This window comes from Prinia subflava, chromosome 2, assembly GCF_021018805.1.
Source record: "Prinia subflava isolate CZ2003 ecotype Zambia chromosome 2, Cam_Psub_1.2, whole genome shotgun sequence".
Taxonomy (NCBI): Eukaryota; Metazoa; Chordata; class Aves; order Passeriformes; family Cisticolidae; genus Prinia; species Prinia subflava.
Genome location: NC_086248.1, coordinates 37,122,476 through 37,142,174, shown reverse-complemented (window position 1 = coordinate 37,142,174; position 19,699 = coordinate 37,122,476). Strand labels below are relative to the sequence as shown.

The window sequence follows — 19,699 nt, the reverse complement described above, 5'->3', positions numbered from 1 at the left end:
TATAGAAGTCAATTACACCTGTATAATCACTTAGGAATGGTTGACTGAACCTGTGGAGATCCAGGCTCACCAAGGCTCCTCTCTGAGAGAAGTTACAAAAGCAAGGAGGTCCTTTCTGCACCTTGTGACTCAATGGGAGGACTTGTCTAACAATTTTTTTCTGAAGCTCCCACTCCACCCACAGCAATCACATTGATTTGTTTCACTTGAGTAAACTCACTCTCACATGAACAGTGCCTCTTTCAGTTGTTCAGGGCTTGCCTTGGAAGGGAAGAGGTACAAATGATAGCCTGGCACCTCTGCTATGTCCTTCTAGACTCCAGTGCAGTCAAACTGGACTGCTGCAGAAAGCATATCCTCCACAACAGAAACTAAATCTCAGATCTTCTACTTACGTCTATTCATTGGTAGACACAGCAGAGAACAAAGATAATTTGAAACAATTATGTGGGAAGCTTGAGTAGTCCTTCCACTGGGCATATTCCTATGCTGTATTCTTATTTCCTTATTAATTTGCTGCTTCTTGTTCAAACATGACAATTCACAATACCAGGCAAAAGCCTGCTTAAAGATCACACACACTGAACAGAAACACACCCATTGAGACTAAAAAGAAAGTCAAGGGTGATAGCACTAAGGTCTCACAATTTTTTTGATAGGTTGCATGACTCTGTAAACATCAAATCCAGCCAGTAAACTATTCTTTTACTCCTCTTGTACAGAAATTACAATCCTTTCTATCAATTATTGGCTAGTACGATCGGCTAGAAGTAAAAAAAATATCAGAAAACATTGACTCTTCTTTCTTCCTCTGGAAATCAAAGAACTTTGTGACATTTCAAAACATATTGTGAAGTTTGCTTCATTTAAATTCTGAAAAACTTGAAAGTAGATATTGTCCTGAGCCATGTTCAGAGTAATCAGACATAATATTCATAGTTACTTTGAGAATCATGAAATGAGACCCTACACAGATGCACAGCAAGACCTACAGAAACATATACACACAGCTACAAGTGCCTTCCTCTCTTGTTTTTTTCTGTACAGAGAGAATCTATTCTGCTATTTTGGATTCAGTCTGTTATCAATTAAAAATGTTTTACAGCTCAAACAAGACAGCTCAAAACAAGATCAGTCAAACAAGGGGCTTAGTAAATGTGTTATTTATACAGTTATTTGTTAAAATGAGCTTCATTACATTATAGAATGTTAAGATAAATTATTGTGCCCTTTAGATTCATTATAGATGACAAAATACGAAATAAATCTTAAATAAGCATTCACCTTTCATCACACAGGAACATAAGTGGTTAGATTTTATCAACAGGGGAAGTCTTTTTAATCTTCCTTTATTAACCATAGAAAAAAAATTGTTGTTTTTCCTGCCTTCTTTAAAAAAAAAAAAAAGTCTGATAATTCTTGGCATGGTAGGGGAGAGTGAAAGCAGATCATCTTTCAAGTAAGGAGCACATCAATCTCAGTGAAGGAAAGTCTAACCAGCCTTACTGACTCTGGCCTGTCTTACAGAGACTCCAGTGAAGTATCAAAGGCAAACCAGCACTTTATAAGGGTGCTTTATTGTGCACAAGCAAGGAGTGCATTATCTTATCATCTGGTTTTATAACTTCCTGCTTCATTGTGCTGCAGATTAAAAAAAAAAAAAAAGAGGATACAAATGTCATCTTCTGTGTCATTAACCTAAAATCTATTAGAATTTTATTAGAAAATAAGTAGCAACACAGTACAGATACATTTCCTCCTTTATGCTGTGCTAAATTGCTTGTGAAAGTGATATATTATGACTCTTACTCTACATCTATTGCAAAACATGGAAGAGAAGCCCACATACTGTGTACATTAAATGGTAATGTTAAATTTGCAACAAGGGAATGAACATTTCCCTAAATCGCTAAGCTGGTTCTACAAATTTCCCTTTTGAAGGATAAAGACAAATAAAGAATTTTTTTCCACCTAGGACTAAACAAATGATACTAGTAAGCTTCCTCGTTGATATACCCAGGTCACAAGCTATTAAACTTTTTTTAAAGATACTCTTTTTTGAAGAATAACCAGAAAAGAAAGTGGTCTTGTATTTCTCTGCTTGAGACAGGCAGTTCCTTTTTTATTAAAAGTCAGAAGTCTTCAGAAAGAAAATAGATTTATGAGCCAATATTTTAGAGGCTATGAAAAGTTATTAAGGTTTCTGCAAAACAGAAAAGGTGTCAGTTCATTTGGATTTTTAAATTATACATATTGGAAAGCAGAATTCAGGAGGTATTCAATTTGTCCCTGATTAACTGGTCAGCACAAGGTTAAATAAAGAAGCAAATTATTTGTGGACTTTAGGCTCTCTCTTTAAGGGTCAGTTTTACCCCAAATGGAGCACATGAAGAAACTGCAAAGGGTAGATCAAAAAAGCCAAATAATACATCAGCAAGTGGCAGTCTTAAGCCTCTCTTGGGAGCTCTTTGCTCCCAAGTAAACTTGACACCTTGAAATTTAGTCCTTCTCCCAGAAGGATGCAGGTAGCCTCAGTAAAAGGCCATTTCCAATTCTCCTGCTCCCGTGGCTGTGGATAGTGATGATAGCCCATAAAGCATTCAACTGCACAGAAGAGCACCAGGAGAAATTAAAGCTCTTCTGGTTGGAACTGCTGTTGTAGAGTATAACTGACCCATCCTACTGGCTACTGCTTTCCAAGCTTTGGAGGTTTGAGCATGTGTATTGGGACAGGGGTTCCAGAAATTGAATCAGCGTGCAGGTATGAGCTGAACCAGCACATTTTCAATCCAGTCTTAGTTCAGTTTAAACTGGGATTAAAACCCTTCCAGCTTGGGTCCAAGTTCAGGCCCATAATTAAGATGATTGGGCCCAACCATTCCTTGGAGCATCTAACACTGAAAAATGCTGTATTTAAAAACAAGAATGTGACAAAGGCATGTGGCAAAGGTAAAGCATCCTGGCCCAGCTCAGCCAGAGGGAGGGCTCCTGTTCCCCCAGCAGCACAGGCACTCTTCACACTTAGAGCACAGTAGGGTCCTCCTACCACTCACATCTGACTTGAGAAGATGGAGAGGAGCTGCAGCGCTGCAGGGGTGCTGCTGTGCTGCAGAAATCAAGCAGAAGCATGAGGGAAAAAAGCTCTCTGCTATCTGCATATACCCCAGAGGTACAGAAACTCATATATTCTACAGCAATGCACCCCACAGGACTGCCAAGGTTCAAAAGAGATATAAAGGGCTTTGCTGCATAAAAATGCACCATTCCCTGTTGTAAAACAAAGAAAACCAAAAGAATTGAGCCAAGTGAGCACAAGAAGCACCTGAATTGGTAAGTACCCAACTACCAAGTATAATGGCCTTGTGTCATGGTGCAGAAATGAGGGGTTTTCCTGTCCACACCAGAGTAGGGGAGAGACAGAAGAGGGTTAGGAGCAGGAGAGGCTCTACAGGATGTGGCCTTGTATACCCTAGAAAATTTAGACAATAAATAGCACACCAACTCAATAGCACACCAGCCGAGATGTCACTTTATGGTCAACTCAGCATTTTCAAGTGGCAACTCTTTGCTGGTTCAGTCCCAAACTGACTATAATGATTTCAAAGTTAAAATTTTGTGTCTATCTCTGTGTCAGATAAAAAACTCCAAGATGTGAACCAGCTGTATGCTTGGAATTAGTGGAGGTTTAGCTGATTGTGAAGAAATGAGGGAATAAATAGCCCCATATATGGAAAATTACATCTATTTTTCTTCACAGTTAACAAATTATACCTGATTCTCTTTGTCCAGAGACAGAAAAAATAACTAGATCTTCAAAATTACTGGTGTTGCTGCCACTGTCAGAAAGGCTGTTGGTGAGCAGTCTTCATCAAAGGACATTTCATATCTGCATCCACACCCTTCATATTCTGCTGCCAAAGCAATGTCAGGCTGGGTCATACGCCTTCAAGGCAACTTTAACAAGGGCACATTTCTTCAAAAGACACGAAAAATTATTTACATTTTTCCTGACTAAATCAGCATTTTTGGTATCATTTGTTTCTGTGCCAACTTCCTCTCATTCTTCACCTCTATTCTGGTCTGCCTTTCCCCTCCCTTGTGTGCTCCTGAATACCACCTGCATGCCAAGAAACCCATATTGATGAATGTGAAGTTTGCTTGGCTTATTAGAGAAAACTATATTATACACCCTCCTATGTAACCTACACTAACATTTTTTCTAACATCGGCCTACATCTTTCAAGAATAGGAGTAATTTTTCTGAATAGGATACTTCCTTTACAAGTAGCACATACCCCAGATTTGGACTTTTTTTTTTCTCGTTACATTTTTTGACTCAAGCAGTTAATGCCAAGATGACAGAAAGTAGCACACTGTGACCTCTATCCTGCCAGGAGGAGGCTGAGACGCAGAATTTTGGACTTGGAACAAGCACTCAGATACTGTGGTGATTATTTCACACTGATTACTGTTCTTTACTGCTGATATTTTCCCTGACTGGTTAACTTTTCCCATCCATGTGCCTCTTCCATCAAGATAAATTATTAAACAATCCATTTAGTTTGCTTGAGGACTGTTGGTTTGGGGTTGTTTTCCCTTTCCCAGAAACACATTCAATTTACCTTGCAGCAGTGTGCAGCAGAAATCACAGTGCAATTTCAGGAGGAGTTAACAGACAAGAACTGCACATTATTCATATCTCACAGAACTTGATAATAAGTTGTTATTCCTCACTCTCAAAGGGACAAACTGTGCCATGAGAAGTGGTTGCTGAGATATTCCAGTGCTCCTGCAGGCACACTGGTGTGAATGTTTCCAGTGTGGCTCAGCATACAGTCTTCTACATTTACTGCCAATGCCAAGCACACAACATGAGGGCCCTAAAGTCCTTTCAGATGTTGATGACTCACACTCTTTAAATACATCGCATGCCCTGACAAATCCACCTTCCCATAGAAGGCACCAAATGCCATTAGATGAAGCAGATGTTTCTAGGCAACCTGACCATGACCGTGAAGTGACCCTCATCTATTTTGGATTTATCAAACCATCAAAGGCTCCTGCTCCTGCCAATAAGACTTGGGGCAGGCGATTCAAAGAGGTCATTATATAATGACCAGCTGCCTGAGCCAACTGAGGTACAAAATACTGCTCACAGGGGATTTGGGCTCTTCCTGAGGGAAGAGGAGCCCCTAGGAGCCAAAGGGACACAGAACAGCCAGTGTCCTCTTCTACCAGGGTGCTGACCCACCACAACTGAGAGGAGGGGGTCCAGTGACTGTGGCAGCCATCAGCCAGCCAGGGACCATCAGGCAGGGTGAATGAGTCAGACCTGGGGGCTACTCAGGAAGATCTTTTTGGGAACGAGAGGAGACAGGGATGGGGACCTGACTGGAGCATAGGTTTGAGATCCCTCCAGAAAATCCCATCAGGAAGTCAACACAGAAAGACTCCGAGCAACCCTCAACATTTCTCAGTCCGGGCAGAGGGGGACCTGTACCAAACTGGAACTCTTTATCCATAGGCAGGGCATGCATGGGTGATAATGGCAGCAGAGGCATTTGGGTGCTCTTATGGCCCTGACAGCATCCTTCCCCTTTTAAAGGGCAGTAAATGCCAAGGTTAACCAGCCAGCTTCCACAGCGCTTTTTATCGTACACACACTAGAGCACAAATAATCACAAACATCTGGAGGGCAGCAACTCCAGTCAGCCACCTAACACATCATACTAAATCAGATACCAGATATCAACCACAGTGTCAAAAAGAGGCATTAAGGCAAAGAAAGGCCACTCAGCATTTGCAATTTTATTCCAGAAAGTCCTGGCTTCCCAAGATCTAGCAATACCACATTTTACCACAGAAAATCCACAGCCCACTTACTAAGCAAACATGCCCAAGCTGCAACCATATAAGTACTGATAATGTCAAATTGACAATGTGGAATACAGAGGAGGTAGTACTCCCAGACATTTACTCAGTAACCTGGCAGCAGTGTTACATATGAATTATGCTGTGAAACAAGAGGTTAACAGTGAAAAAAACTAGCTGATAAAGAAGCATTGTAGCAGTTTATTAGAAATGTGGGCTGTGTCAAACCCCTTACTGTAATTACAAATGGAATAGCTTCTGTAGCAATGAGGGAGAAATGAAAGCCGATGACTGCACAGAAAAGGCTCTTTATGAAGTGCTCAAACACTAAGAACTTCTCAGCCAACAATCCTTTTCTGCTTGACTGCTCTTTCCAAGTGCTTTATAGTTTGCTCTCAGAGACTCACACGATCAAAGCCTGGAGTTAAAATGATGGTTCCACATCAGGCAAGTAGCTAAAGGTAGTTTCCAATACTTGTATCAGGCACATTCTTTTTCAAAATGTATTAAACATCTAGTTTACCAAATATAGATCACAAGTTACTCCAGATTATCAGTAGGGAGGAAAATGTTTTGATATCTAACATATCCTGTTGCCTTTGAGAATTTGATAGTGCTATGGTACTTTACCAATTCTGGCATAAACAGGGAAAGCAAAATCAGTAATTGACTTGGGCAACTCTGAAAAGTGGAAATTTCCTACAAAATCAGGACTGATGCTGTCACTGTGGAAGAAGGGTGGGACTGCCTGGAGCAGGCAACTCCACAGGCTCAACTGCTCCCCTGTCTCTGGTCTGCATCTCTCCCTGTTTCCTCATCCTCCCTCTCTCTTCAGAAGCCACCTGTACTCCCAGGGGCAAATCCTGCTGTGGTCTGTGCTGCCCAGAAGACCAGAGCAGGTTCTTGGACTGGCAGGCAAGACGTGGAAATCTGCTGATGCAAAAGCAGCTTTCAGTGATGCCACGCAGCATGCTGCTGCAGCCCCAGTAATAACTGACTTGGCAAATTTCTTTTCCAGACAATCTAGCTCAGAAATGGCAAAGAGACTCTCTTTCTGTGTTGTTTACCTGCTAGGAAGCAGGGAACAAATGAAGCATGCACATGCATGTGCACAACTTTTGTATATTGGGAAAGTTACCTGTCCTTCACTTTCTCATTTATTAAACTCTTACTTTGACAGGTTCTTGCACACATGCTTGGACAATTTTTAGAAGTATCATCAATCTAAGTACAGCTGAGTTGCTCTCTCACCTCCCTGCTCAGTCTTTGACTGAACGGTTTCTTTTAATAAATGAGTGATATGGCTGGGTGTTATCAACCTACTGTAACATTTAATAGATATTCATAACATATATTAATCATGAGCAAGTTTACAAAGGATTCAATCCTGCAAGGTATGGAGAACACTTGAGTCTCCTTGAAGTCAGTGAAAGCAGAAAGGGTGAAATTTTTGTCCTTCCAGGTGCTGCATTACAAATGCCAAGTCTTCCTTCTGGACATTGAAAATGTGAGTGCAGCTTTCTGAAGGAATGCATGAGCCATTTGGTTAGTTTGTTTTACCAGTACCCTGTTCTTTGTGGACAGAAAGATCTACTTTTGTTTTAAAAGTGATACTACAAACAAAAGCCCTCCATCAAATTTATCACAGGTACAGAAATCTGCTCTTTAGCAGAACTTTCTGCATTTTCCCTGCATGCTTTGAATCACAGCAACACTGCTTGGCCTATAAACACCCTTAGAGAAAACGGCAGTGTCCCTGTTCCTTTCCACATGCAGAACTCACAAAAACTTCATGAATAAAAAACCAATCAAGTACATAAGAACAATAACACAGCTTCCCAAAGTCTAGCAACCTATTAAAATGAAATAGAGAATTACAATTAAGATTAATGGGAGACAACCAGAATGAATTTCAATCAGTTTTATTTCAAATGCATGTGGGATCCTGTCCATCATTTATATGAAATTATCAAATCTAACCTCATTACTGTTATTTCTTCCTTATATTGGGGTTTTAAAAATAAAGTTCCAATTCCTAACATAAAATAGTAGGGAAAGAAAATAAGAATGTTTAATTCTAATATTGTTTGTTGAGAACTTTTTTCGTAACAGGAAGATGGCAAAGCTGCAATACACATAACTCTGTTCACTAGATACCCACCAAATTTTCTGGTTTGTTTACAGACACATTCTTGCCCTGACAGCAGTTCAGCCACTTCTTCTCATCATATTGTTATGTTAGATATTTCACAAAAGCTTACAGAAGATGCCACCCAAATTCTGTACACCACAGGAGATTATGGGTTTTTCCCCCAAACAGTATCCCAGTTCTGTAGTTCATTTCCATCTTGAAAAGAGTGATTTTCAGTACCATCTGCAGACTTGGGCTTGGGTGTCGTAACCCGTTTCTTCATTTTTAAACTGAAAAGGTTACAGGTAAGGTCTTATATCTCCACAGATTATATTGAACAACGAGCCTTTTCTCTGAGAGGATGTCTTGACTAGTGGGTACCTTCATCATAAGCAGTACTGAGTCATAAGCAGTCAGAAAATCTAGGTGATTTTCCAGTTACTTCATTCTTCTGAACATTTCTGAAAGAATTTAAACGTGATAAGAAGCAGATACTTTCTCTTATGTCACCAGAGTTAGTGAAAAATCACAGCAAAGCCATTGCCGTGTCTTAGGAATGGCACTCCCCAGTTTAGTACCTTCTCCATCCCTCAAACAAGACTCTGAAACCAGACACCACTTACTTGCTCCCCACCCCATGCCTTCCCCCTTCCCACTCCCGGGATGGAACTCAGAACTGGAGACAAAAAAAGGTGAAATTTACAGGCTGAGATAAGAACCATTTACAGGAAACAGCAATGAGATGAGATAATGAACAGTAACAACATTTATAACAAAAGGTATAAGACAAAGACACAATTTACACAGAAAAATCGAACCAACCTTCCCCCCAGAAATACCAGGCCCTTAGTTCTGCCCCCTGCAAGATAGCATCAAATAAGATTATGTCCCATCCCACTAAAATATTAACCCTGTCCTGCCCAAAACTAGTCCACCAACACAGCTGTTTACTTTTCCAGACAGCAGAAGGTTGAACCTAAAACTAGGTACAAGCCTAGGAATGCAATATTTAGGCAGCTGAAGGAGATTGCACTATGACCCCCGACCAGTGTGAGTAATTACATTCAAAAATATTTTACTTTTGCTTTTTCTGTATTTATACTTTGGGCTCATTTTTTTGCAATGTTCTATGCAAATTGCTTTGCCTCCATAGCCCATGATGAAATGTCAAATTAGATGATACTGCAAACTAGAGAATATTCAACAGCCATGAAGAAGGTTTTCTTCACCCTCTTCGGGCTTCTATATGTAAATGTCTCCTTGTCTCCTTCAACACAATCTAGGCTATTTTAGGCATTCTTTACCTCTGGACATGCTTTCAAATCTCATTATGCAAATCCAGTATGTGACACATAAGTAAAAAAAAATATGTTCAAGTTATTAAGTGCAAAACCTGAATTCTTTTCAAGAAGGAGATACCCAGTAACAGAAATTAACACTGTTAACTGAGAATCAATTCTTCAGCTGTCAGTTTAACAAACAGCAATGAAAGTTTTTTAATCAATTCAGTTGGCTACCTGATGTTTCCCTCAACAAGAGGCATTCTTCCCATGACAGGTCATTGGGAGGAGGCATGACAAACCCCATATACATGGGCAGAATGTCTGTAATGGGAGACATCCTGCTGGCAACAGCCCCTGGAATATCCCATCTCTGATGGCCTGCAAAGGGGTCAAGCAGGAAGTAGAAGGTAGCCAGTGCTGAGTGAGAAGAGGAAATGGGGGAACTATAGTCACAATGAGAAGAAAAAAACAGATGGTGCCAGTAGGCTGTAAGATTGTTGATTTTGGTTTATAATTACAACTGGCAATTACTTTGAAACACTGCTGGTTTTTTTAATTATTCCACTTTGATTGCAATTACCAGCCAAAATCAACAATCCTAATAATAGAGCTCAGAACAGAGCTCCTCTGATTAAATGGTTAAACTCCCAAGTGTTTTTAACTAGACCTTACAAACCTGCAATTTAACAGGAAAACTTATTAACAAGAATACTTTCTGGATCATAAGTTGCATGCTAGTGTAATCATAGCCTAGAACCATGAGAGTAAGAAGGTTACAGTGAGGATAGTTGAAACTTTCTTTTGGAAGCTGAATTACCGTCAGCAAAGGCAACACTTACAAAAGTGCAAACAATTTCATGCACAGTTTTGCTGTAGAGCATAGTTTAAGGCAAATTAATGTCTCAAGACACACCAAAGCCTAAGGTTTTCCAAAGCAGTGAAAATTTTTAAAAATACCATTTTGACTTCTAACTCATTGGAATCCATGTGCCATGTATATAGTAAAACTCATCAAATTTCTTAAGCATTTGCAAGTAGGGCAGGTGTATTTTGAAGCCTACCTACTAGGCTCAGCCAGCACCACAGGCTCACACAGGATGCAAAAAGTCCATTCTAAACATGTGAGAGGTGATCATGAGCATACAAGTGTAAATCAAGTCAAATTATTATCTTTTTTCTGCTAAATAACATCTTTCACCTCACAGTTGCTCTTGAGAAAGAATCTCATCTTGACAGGAAAACAAAAACAGATTAAGCAAAAAAGTTTTAGAAAATCATACTGAAATGACCTCAAGAGTACATCTAATCCTTCCCCTCACTGAGCTATACCCAAGCTGTGCCTGAGACAAGTTCCTCAAGTAGAGATTCCACAATCTTTCACAGATTGCGCTAAAGTCTTTCTGTCTTTGTTCTCATTATATTATTCCTAACTTTCAGCGTGAATCCTCATTACATCAGTTAAAGCCTGTTATTTCTCATTCCATCAGTAGAATGTGAAAGGAACAGTTTTCCGCCCTCCTTTAAGTTGTGCAAAGACTGTTATGTTTCCTGCTAATGTTTTTCTTTCTTTACTTAATCATTCCAATTTTTTAAGCCTTTCTTCATAAATCACATTTTCTGCTCCTACAATTGTTGTTTTCAGCAATCTCTCCAGTTGAGCCAGGTATTTGTCAGAAGTTAGGGCTCAAAACTGGGCATAATATTCCAAATGAACTTTAACCAAAACTTAATAGACCCGGAGATGATTTCAAATACCCTACAGGTAATACTCTTGTGTAACTATCCTATTAACTCACAACAAAATTACTTTTTTCTTATCCTGTTCAGTAGGTGATTCACTGTGACGGGAGATTCAGCCTAACCTCTTATTCTCCAGTGAGGAGGATACTCAATTATCCAGCCTCTTATTCTCTCTCTCTGTGGATGTAAGAAGTTATTCCTGTCCAAGTATAATATCTTGAAATTCTTCTTGTTGAACTCCTGCCTTAGACTGCATCTTTAATGTGTCAAACTCTTTCTCAAGACTAATCCTGTCCTACAGTATGCTCCTTAAATGTTGGTATCTTACGAAAATTCACAAAAAATTCTGAAAAGTGACAGTGAGCTATTAAAAACTTTTAAAATGCAGTTTTCCAAATAGAGTGCAACTATTCTTATTACAATTAAACCTATAGAATACTTTCTCTGCTAGTTTATGAAATGTCATGAGCGATAAAATCAGAATTTGTCAGGAGAAAACAGCATGTCATAGGCTGTTTCTTTCCTATCTATAAGGGTAGTTATTTAGTTCCAGAAAGAAATTAGACAGCTGACATAATCTGATTTTGAAAAATCTATAATGACTGTTAATTCATCTCCTCATCATCCTCCAGATCTTTAAAGATACTTTGAATATTTGTTGTTGTATTACTGCAGAAACTAAAGCCTAGCAGACTAAAGCATTAATTCAAACAGCTGGTGTAAGAAGTACAAGGTACATCATGGTACTTTTGAGTGAGACTCTGGTCAGCTGGAGTGAGTAGGTGCACAAGAGTCTGACTTGCAGCAGCCACTGGCATTTTGGGGTTGTAGTGGAGCTCGTGGTTGTAAATGTTCACACGTGGAACGAGACCTGGGATCATGTCACATGCCAAGAAGAGCCACCATCAAAGACATCAGAAGAGCACTCTAATGTAAGTCACAGCATCATCTCCCTTCTTCTCATGTGCACACTGGAGGTCAAATGCAGACTGAGAAGTGGGGTAATGATGCATTCAGTGGCTTACTGTACCCTGCACCTTGTGAGACATCCCACTCTGACGTACCTACCTCCATCTGCCTTTGCTGCACCTGCTGATGACTCTCAGCCTGCTTTTGCCCAAAGCTTCAGGCAGACCTAAAGATGGACCAAATGGCTCCTTTTCTCTCTATTTTCTTCTCAGTTCCCCAGTCTGTAAATAATGAAATCTCTCCCTCTCCACCATACCTCTCCCTTTCTCTGAGCAGTGCAATTGGAGCTGTGTCAGGGCAGCTAGTCCTTTCTTTGCTCTGATTGAATAATAATGAAAGCATGGGAAACAAAGACTAGCAGCTTTTGAGATTAATCCCCCTTCTGTTCTCAGCTGTCAGACTTACTTATTTTTTCCTTTTTTCAGCTAAATCAGGTCATTATACTACAAATCTTTACTCTGAATGAAAGATTAAACTCAGGTATTTTATTTTCATCAGGGCATAATATTCAGCACAGAATAATTGGCTAGAGTTTCATCTGGATATTTGTATGGGGCCTCCTATCAAATTCCACTAAAACCTTACCGACTCTTTCCATTTTTTTAATTCTTTAGGATCTTACTGTAGTAGACTCCTGGCAAATGGAATCTTTCACTCAATAACACCTATCTCTATATATGAGATGTCATGTTTTCATGAAGCCTCTTTAAACAACCAAGAGAATTAAAAGGTCTTCAGGGTTACCCTGTAATAAAAAATAAAAACAGTAACAGAAAGTAAGAAGAATAATAGAAAATAAAAAAATCCATAACATAAGCGATTGTCCTTGAGATAGTCATTTTTTCTACAATGAGAAGGAAAAGAGGAGGAAGGGGGGAAAAAAAGCAGCAGTAAATAAGAAAAGGTTTTCAGACTAACATTTAACTGCTTTGAAGCCAACAATAAACTTACCACAGTTAAACCAGAAGGCCAAAAAGGCATAGGGTCATCAAAACCAAGGCTCATTGAGCCAGTGTGTTTGGAGAGATGCTATTTCCACTTTGTCAGTACAAGGAGTGCTGTATTGAACAGAGAGAACAGAGCTCATGCTGACATAAAATTAAAACCAGAAAACACCAGGTCCATTGTGGTGATCTCACGAGAAGCAGGCAGCTTTGCTATACATTAGTAAACTCTCTGGTGTGACTATTAGACCTACCTTGATGTTTTTTACTTTACTGATTACTTTATTGACAGTGTCTTTTTAAAAAAGACACTATCACAGAGGGAATGTATTTTCTCAACTGAGAAAAACTGGCTTTATGCCACGTCTGCTCTACCCAGAATCGACCCAACAGTAGCTTTGGGATTTAATTTAAACAGAGAGAGACAAAGCGTGACAAAAGCATAGGGCATAACAACCCAACATGGGCCTCTGCTAACACACAAATTTTTGCTGCTGCAACAAATCAGAATATTTTTGGACTTAGTCTTTCTGTTCATGTTTTGCTTTGTTTTCTCTTTAAAAAAAATCCCCATTTAGAAGTAAAATACTACTATAAAATTCTCCTTAAAAGCTAATAAAGGGCAATGGGACTGACTGATGTTTAGAGCCCTTGAAAAGCTATGCCTTATATTAATGCCTAAAAATATTTATGAAACATTTCAGGTTATTTCTCCCAGAGGTATCAGATTTTCATAATATAAAGGTCATGGGAAGAGTTCATATTAGAATAGGTCGTGCAAAGGCTATTTTGTTGATTCCTTTGTTCTTATGAATGGATAGCACTTCAGACACATTTTTAGTATATGCTGTGCAAAGATAAGTTTAGTCCTTGTGCTCTATGATACAGGCAGTCCATTGACTTTGGGCAGGAGAATCCTAATAAGAATTGCCAGAAATAGTGCTTGGATCAGCAGCAGCACTAACAACTTTGAAAGGTACAAGGCAAGCAGTGTCCTCTGAATGGGCAAATGTATAACTCACCTCTTCTTCGGGTTGCTCATGTCTTGTCTGATTGATATCATTCTGGGGTTTCTTTCAGTTTCCTCCTTTGGTTGAGCTTAGTTTCTCTTGCACATACCACTGCTGGGAAACAAAATATTCTATCATGAGAAACATACAACTAGGAAACAGAGCAAGTATAATGTCCCAGTGACAGCAATGGCAAAGTGGTGCTCAAAGAGAGATGCTTGGCAAGGGCTGGAGGTTCAACCATGGCGCCTCAAAGTCATAGCTCAGGTAGGACTGGGGAAAGCCTTCCACATGACTGCCAGCATGCTTTAACTAAGAAGTTAAACCAGCTTTTACACCTGAAGAAATGAGGGCTTTTATCACCAATGAGCGAGTGAAGTACAGAGAGGAATAAGTGAGGAAACCAGGATGGGGTCCTGAGCAACATGGTCTAGTGGAAAGCATCCCTGCCCATGGCAGGGGGGTTGGAACAAGATGATCTTCAAGGTCCCTTTAAGGTCAACCCGAATAATTCTATGATTTTTATGTTACTCTGAGCTGGACAAAAGCCACCCAAGATATACTGAACCTGAATAAGCACTCTTTGGTTAGAGCAAGAGGAGGTTGCCCGGTTTTCATCCTGTAGAAAGGTTGAAGGATGATCCTGACATATTTCAATGCAATTGCACTTTCAAATGTATCCTGGAAAACAACAGATTGCAGTGATATTAACAAACAACCCACCAAGCTCTGAAATCCTATAGAAACTTGTGGAATTTTTGGACCTAACTAACTTCCTTTAGATGTCTTTGAACACCTCAGGCAGGCAGGCAAACACAATGCCACTTTCAAAAATGCCAAATGAAATTTAAACACTACTGAAAGCTTCATAAAAGTCAGTGAAGAAATCCTTCTTCTGTTTATTATTAATGGTTACAAGATAACCTTTATTTATAGTGCCTTGGGGACTTATTCAATAGGATGTAGTGACACTGATGAGAAAGATTATTTTTTGTTTATACAGTTGCTTAAAGATGAAGGCACTGCATAAATACTCTGGAAAGTATAATTCCATGAAAAAGCTCTTCATAATGCATCAAAATACTTCCTGCATTAAAGTTATTCTGGACTCACTCTTTCCATCACAAGCCACATTTGCAATGCTCAGAAGGCCTGACTGTATCCTTTATCACACAGTATCTGATATGCAGTCAGTGTAAGAAAATCATAGTTTCTATTTGGTAGTCATGTAGTGCCAATAATATGCAAGTCATATTGACACCTTTTGAAAAACCAAGGAAACTGTGGGCTGGTTTGACAGAATTTAAAAAAGAAAGTTTCGAAAAGTACATTAATAGGCCATAGAACTTGCATTCAGAAGTGATAAAATGGTTTGATAAGGACTACATGAAGAACAAAAACCTCCCCATTTTGTGTAAGTACATTAAAATACACCATGTTATTACTAGGTTGTACATAAGCTCAGAAATATCTTAAGTTATAAAAAACACACTTTTGTCCTTAATTTTTAGAACAAATGTAAAAAGAAACTTTATGCACCTGAGAGGCAGGTCAGACAATGCAAAACCTCTGGTTATCACCTTAAACTCTTATTCCTTCCCTCCTGTCACTGGTATTCACGTTGATCATAGGATAGTTTCCACCATGTCTGCCCTCACTTTACACCAAGACCACCAACAATAATGATTTAGTGATTAGCTAAATATATGAACTATTCACACAACCTGTAACAGAATAATTCATGCCAGAAACCATTTACACTAGAAGGACCTGCTGTTTGCCCCATGAGCCCTTTTCTCTTGTGTTCTGTGCATTAGGCTTCTAGTAGAATTTGTCTTATTCAATTCCTTTATGTCTTTATAGGACTATGAATTTTTATATATTTGGAGACTGTTATACCAAACACAACTGAAATCATTCTTCATCATGTTTCTTTTTTCTCTAAGCTCCAGGTCCCAGGGTCCAGCTTTTCCCAGATGTAATGTGCAGTCTAAGGTAGTTTTCAATGAATCAATAACCTTTAATCAACAGAGCATCTCTAGGGGTTGGTTTTAAACACCAAAAATAAATCTGTCTCAGGAGACACACATTTCTCTGTGTCCACTGCAGAGCTGGCCACTCAGACCAGGCACCTGACTTCTGGTGTCCAGCATCAGGGAAACTGAGTGCCACCATCTCTGGGGTCAATTGAACTAAGTTATAACAGTTATTAGCCCATACCCTTATGCTGTTTCAGAAACTAAAAGTTTGGGAAGCTGAAATGCTGTAAATTAATCATAGAATTATAGAATGTTTGGGAGTTGCTATGGATTTTAAAGATCATCTAGTCTCAACCTCACTGCCATGTGCATGGACATCTCCCACCTGACCAGGTTGCTAAGGGCTTTATCCAACCCGGCTTTGAACACCACCAGGACTGGGGCATCTGCAACATCCTTGGGTTCAGAGAGGTTTTGACCAGTGTCTAAACACACCTCACAGTGAAAAATTTATATCTTTTCTTTAATGGAGGACTGGGAGAAAAAATATCTTTATTTTATGGGAGTCATGGGAACAGAACAAAGAGTTATTTTGGCTTTTTCTGCAGAAAGAAATCCTCTGTGAATAAGCCCTCAGAAATTTTTTGTATGTTGAAAAAGATTTTCCGTTAAACTTTTCTGGGCAAATCCATCTAGGGTGTATTAAGACAAATCTAGTTATACTGATCTATTACTTCTGTCTGAGCACTTAGTTTTCTTCAATTTATAAACAACGTGAGGGAGTAGGAAAATCTTTAAGCAATGAGACATGACATACTATACCATGCGGCACTGTTGATTAATGTGTATCCCAGGTGTATGGGGAGTAAGATAAGTGCCTGCACCATATGTGGTGAGTGCATTAATCAATATTAACGTGTATTAACAGGTACAGAGAGAGGGTACTGAAGGAGAGCTGGTTTTGGAGCACAATCCTGCTGTGATGGCAATGGGAGATTGAATCTTGTTGACTCGAGGAGTCAGCCCAACCTCTGAGACTGTGATCTTAGAAAAGAACATGAATTTGATGGACTCCACACCACAGGATGTTGCAGAAGCTAAAAGCTTACATGGACCCAAGGAGAGGCAGGGCAAGTTCACAGATCTTTTAAATAAATAAATAATTTTTTCATATTTTTAAAATAAATATTTTTCATTGTTAAATTATTTTTTTCAGTAAATTTTAAGAAACATCTCCAGGTCAGGAAGTCTCTGACTGCAAATGATTGGAAATAGGGAGTGTGCCTAAGGAAGTATCATGTACTGTGCACCTTATTTTTATCCTCTTTCCTAGATATCCCCTTTTGATTGCTAGAGAGCCATGTGGTACAACTCCATTCAGTGCTTTTATAGTCTGGTGATTTATGTCCTAAATTTACAGCATACAACGAGTCCCCAGTAAGTCTGTGCAAGATGTTCAGCATTCGGAGTGGAGCAGTTTATGCAGCTGCATGCATACCTCCACTGATCCACTGAACAGCATCGAGACTCAGGGAACCTCCTCACTGCAAACACTGGCAGGAAGTCAGCATGGTCTTCTACCACAGAGACCTGATACCACCAGACATGTGCTGCCAGTGATGCAGCACCTCCCTGGTCAAAGCTCTGGTGAGGCATGGAGCCCTGAGAGATGCTGCCTGCCTGAAGGTAGAGAACCAGCCAAGAGACGTAAGTATGGGACACTTCAGGAACCCCACAGCACCACTGCTCCAGTCACAGGAGAGGACTGGGATTTTCAGGAATGAGGCAGCAGCTCTTGCTCTCTGCTGAGTTCAGAAACATCCCCATTTTCTACCCTGACAGATAGAAACGTTATAACACAACTGCCGCGTTAGGGAAACTAAAGAAACAACAATAACATATTGCTTATTGGAGCATATTAACATGCCCCACAGCAGTCTCATTATGACTGTTAAACTTTCACCCAAGATACCGAATTAAACATCTTTTTTATTTACAGCCTCCTCTCTAGACTCTCTGTTACTTCCAGCCCTTCCTACCAGCACAGAGCGGTTCAACAGCCCAACAGCCAAACAATGCTGTCAGCTGCCTACTTTCAAATTAAATCAGGCTTCTCTAATATTTCTAACTTAATGTATTCATGCACATGACAAAAGCAAAGATTTTGGGTTGGCTTTTGTCTGATTCATGCAGTCCTGTGTTTCAAAAACTTTTTTGAGATGCTGAGGTGGCTTTTAAACTATAGTTTCAACTGATAAGTAAACCAACATATTTGTATGGTGATCCCTTTCCAGCACTACAATTTTGACTTTCAAGAACCTTCTATTTTAAAGGTGAAAAACTCTAAAAACTGCACATGGCAGTAAAATATCTCAGCTATGTTTCCTCCTTTGTCTCCATTCTAGGCAATATGAAAGAGCATCTGTAGCTTACATCCAGCTATTAGGATCTGGCCCTGTGTTGATCAATAAAGACCTCACGACTTTACTTTTCAGTTCCAAGCCTTAACTACTCAGTAGACAGCCTGTAATTTCAGCAAGGGAAGAGAGCGCCTGCAGGTGTTGAATTAATGCACCATGAAAGCAGAACTCTGCTGTGTTGCAGTGGAGTTAAAATCAGGCTTCTCTGCTGTTGCTGGCAGTATTCAGCTTCCAGTATATTTCTGACTTTGGATACATAGGATACCCAGTAATTTTGTCACATCTTGAAAATAGAGCAGAGATAAAAATACTTTTAGAGTCTTACTACCATAGGTCATATTTACCATTTCCTAACAGACTATTGTGTTGTGAAAGGAGCTTGCTTCTCCAGTCCCACCACTGAAAGTTTCTTTTGTCTCACTAAAACTCTCAAAAAGGAACTCAAAACAAAAAAAATCAGTGATTTCTTAGGAAAATGATGTAAGTGGGAAGTTAACCAGAAAAATATCCTCAGTAAAAGTCAAACTTTGGGAAAAAAATTATTTTGAAAGAAAAGTGTTTTAATGACATTTTTTTTAAATTTTAAAAGCAGAGCCAAAACACTGTACTGAGTATTTCAATGTCACTGAACCCACTGACTGTGGATGAGAAAATTGACACAGGCAGTGAAGAAAAGCCATCATCAATGCAGCTGTTTTTTAAGCAGACACCTGCTCAGCTATGCCTCTGTGGGTCACATCTAGTTGCCAGTCCATATGTGTGACATTTCTGTGGCCAGATTGCAGTTTCATCTCCCAGTACCTCAGTAAAGCTGAGAAAATTTAGATGTCTCACTAAGGCCATGTTGACACCTGTCTCTGCTCCTAACCTGTACCACTGAGCCACCCCATGGGGAGAAAGAGGAAAACCCTCAGTACTGAGGTGGAGAAGAAGACGTCTGCTCAGTATTTTGAGTACAGCTGCTCTGTTCCCCAGAGCAAGTTTTCAAGTCCTGAGTAGAGATAGTCATCAAGGTGAGGTGATGTAGGCAGCTGCCTCAGGCAGCAGGCTGCCAGGTGGAAGTCAGCCTTTGCTGTGACTACAGCTGGAAACATGAAGGGCAGCAGCTACTTCTGGGTGGGAGAATGAGGAGCCTTATTCAAGAAACAATTACCATTCCCCTCTTCCTTTTAGCAATGATAAATCAGGTTCCCCAAGGGTGTCCCTCTATTTTCTCCACCTTAGTTTTACCTCTCTCCTTGCTAAGAAATCTAAGATTCAGAGAGACAGAATGTCCCCAGGTAACTGCTACAGATTTTGGTATCCCAGTGAGTGATATAGCTTATGCTACCTGTGACCTTCTGCAAAGCCAG

At 39.7% G+C, this 19,699-nt stretch overlaps 1 long non-coding RNA gene across 1 annotated transcript in view; it reads right to left on the bottom strand.

Annotated features, from left to right (window-relative positions):
* Positions 1-5,348: 5,348 nt before the first annotated feature.
* Positions 5,349-19,699, bottom strand: part of LOC134546672 (uncharacterized) — a 46,846-nt gene continuing 32,495 nt past the window's right edge. Inside the window, exons 5-10 of the long non-coding RNA XR_010079242.1 lie at positions 14,517-14,629; positions 13,961-14,062; positions 12,946-13,052; positions 12,094-12,739; positions 8,825-8,861; positions 5,349-8,463 (exon numbers count right to left, since the gene is read on the bottom strand). This is a non-coding gene — a long non-coding RNA (uncharacterized LOC134546672). The remainder of the gene's footprint in view (positions 8,464-8,824; positions 8,862-12,093; positions 12,740-12,945; positions 13,053-13,960; positions 14,063-14,516; positions 14,630-19,699) is intronic.